Source organism: Centruroides sculpturatus, unplaced genomic scaffold (assembly GCF_000671375.1).
Source record: "Centruroides sculpturatus isolate CEXI.00-Female unplaced genomic scaffold, Cexi_2.0 scaffold454, whole genome shotgun sequence".
NCBI lineage: Eukaryota > Metazoa > Arthropoda > Arachnida > Scorpiones > Buthidae > Centruroides > Centruroides sculpturatus.
This window is the reverse complement of record NW_019384681.1, coordinates 590,944-593,800: the sequence shown is the minus strand read 5'-3', so window position 1 is coordinate 593,800 and position 2,857 is coordinate 590,944. Positions and strand designations below refer to the sequence as shown.

The window sequence follows — 2,857 nt, the reverse complement described above, 5'->3', positions numbered from 1 at the left end:
CATAAATATGTACTAAATAATACGGCAGAAAAATGCATTATACAGTATATACTGTAGTTTCCATTTGCTATTATAATTATATAGAAACAAATTCTATATAAAGTAATCAAATAATTAACTCACGCTGCTCCAAGTTCACTAGAAGAACAAGGTGACTTTGTGTCAAACATGACAGGAAAGGTATAAATTCCCCACGCAAAAGTGCGTGGTTCATCTTGACGTGATGAAAGATGAATAGATATCGTGACATTTCCATCTGGATTTTGCTGATGAAAAGTTACATTGCCTACAATTCCTGCCATATTGAAAGGTGCATGAACTGTAATCGATGCCAGGCAAACTGCAATTAAAAAAAAAAAAGATTAAACAATTTTTCTCTATATAATAAATAAAAGGTTATTGAACTGGAAGAAATACTGAATAAAATGTTAACACCATTAAATTTTATAAAGTTTAGGCGATTGATTCGTATTTTCATGAATTAAGTATTTGCACGTTTAAAGTATTAAAGCACCTTAAACGTGTAAATTGGTTCATTGTTCTGTTATTGTTCCTTACTATGTGATGCATACTTAGTCATTTAATGACTCAAGTCAATTGCTATCTCGATTCTAGATAAACAGAAACAATAAAATGTAAAATAAAAATCTTTATATAGTTTGTTTCTACATCACGTTTAAAAAAGTTTATAGACTACTGTATAGTCCTACAAATTTCATATTAAATTTTATCAATTTACAGAAAATTAATTCTTACAAGAAATTTGTATTCTCCTATATTTTATATTAAAATATAGAATAATAGAAATTTTTATATCATTAAACAAAGTTTAAATTTATTATATTTATAATAAAATATTCATAATTTTATGTTAAGCTTACAAACTTTCAAAACTGTATTAACAAAGATTATAAAAGTATAATTAATCAGTACGGATTCATTCTATATAAGTTAATTAGAAAATTAATTTTCGATTACTTATATTTTGATATCTTAGAACTTTAGAATTTTTATAATAAATTTTATATTAAAAAATCAATATTACTTATTAATGTAATAAAATTTGAGATTTAACATATTCTATAAAAGCAATTGAAAAGTCAATTTAATTAATTGATTATTATTTTTAAAAAATACAGATTAGCTTTTTACTTTAAAAATATATGACATCTGTATTTTCGTTTTAAAAATCAATTTAAAAAAAAATTTCATGCAAAAAAGCAGAAAATTATTCTTTTCAAGCAGGAAAAAAAATCTAATTAGGAAAAAACATAACTAATAATTAATAAAAAATATATCTGCATTGATATTTTACTAGAGATTATTTTTAGGTAATTTGTTCATATACGATACAGTCAGTATATGCATATTTTTACATACAGTACTTTAATATAGTTCTGGCATAAATATATACACTGTGTTTCAATTTTATTTTACCATTATAAATTTTTTTCATTGTTTTAAAAATTTTTTGTTATATTTTTAATTTACTTTTATTCGAGTAATTTTATTCGTATTTTTAATTTGAGAGGTTGTCTCCGATCATTATAATATTACATATAATAAATAGATAAATTAAACGTACTGTACAAATAGAAAAATATGGAATTTTGATACCTAATTTCTCAGTAAAATTATATTTAATTTATTTTAAATGGTAACCACTCTGAAATTAGAAAATCTGAATAAAAAAATCAATGTTAATGGAGTTAATCTGCAAAGGATTATTGAATTCCTTAGCTGTGTACCATTAGCAATAGCAAAATTATATTTTGCACAATTGGCAATAAATGCTAGAACTTTTGATTTATTAATAGAAATAATTGCATGAGTTTTGCAAAAATTATCTGAAACCAATAGTTTCTGTTATCTATAAAATTCTTTTTACAGTTAAACGCATAAGTAGTTTAATATACTTAGTCAGTGTAAATAACATTCCTGATATAATGATAATATGATAATACAAAGTATAGGCTAATCCAAGTATAAGAATTCTTGCTATTTGTAGATGATTTTGTGCTGTCTCCTCCTACGACTCTAATTGAAATAAATGGATAAAAATGCTAAATAAATATAAAATTTAACTTATAATTATTTATTTAACACATTAAACGCAATTCTAAATAAAGAATCACAAACACTAATTTAATAAAAATAAAGTTAAGCATTAAAATTTAAAATAAGAAAGAGTAACATAAGAGAACAAACTAGGCTAAACTTTAGAAAAATATATATAGGCCTATATATATTTAGAATGGAAATGATACAATTGTAAAAATGTGATTTCAGTTATGTAATATAGAACATACATTTACAATTTAACTAGTAAACATTATATGGAATTTTTACAATAATATCAATTTTTTTTTCATTCGCTTCTTAAATCAGGAATTATATGAAGGGAGAGACGAACTTTAAAAATGATTTATTTTTGCGTAGATTTACTAAATATATTTAGTACGTGTAATGAAATTAACTTATAAGAATTAAATATAAATTGAAAATAAATAAATTTTGATTTACAACAACGTTTAATAAAATTTATAATTCATCAGAAACACGAAACAAGGAAATAAAAGTTGCTAAATAAATGTTATGTGAATCGGAAATATTACAACAAAATATTAATATATTGTCATCTCATCTCGGAAATTTCAGATACTTCCTAACGTTATTTTTGGTCATTTTTAACCAAAACTGGAGACTAGAACTAAAATAACTTTCCTAATCATTCTAACATACTAAAATTAATTTTGCTAAATTATCCTGCTTTCTATTATAAAGTAAGAATCTACTGTATTCTAAATATTAATATTATATAATCAATTCCATTCGAGCCATATTGATACGGCTCGAA

At 22.7% G+C, this 2,857-nt stretch overlaps 1 long non-coding RNA gene across 1 annotated transcript in view; it reads right to left on the bottom strand.

Moving 5' to 3' along the window:
- Positions 1 to 290: 290 nt before the first annotated feature.
- The window catches only part of LOC111626970, an 8,520-nt gene continuing 5,953 nt past the window's right edge, over positions 291 to 2,857 (bottom strand). The window contains exon 2 of the long non-coding RNA XR_002756953.1: positions 291 to 340. This is a non-coding gene — a long non-coding RNA (uncharacterized LOC111626970). The remainder of the gene's footprint in view (positions 341 to 2,857) is intronic.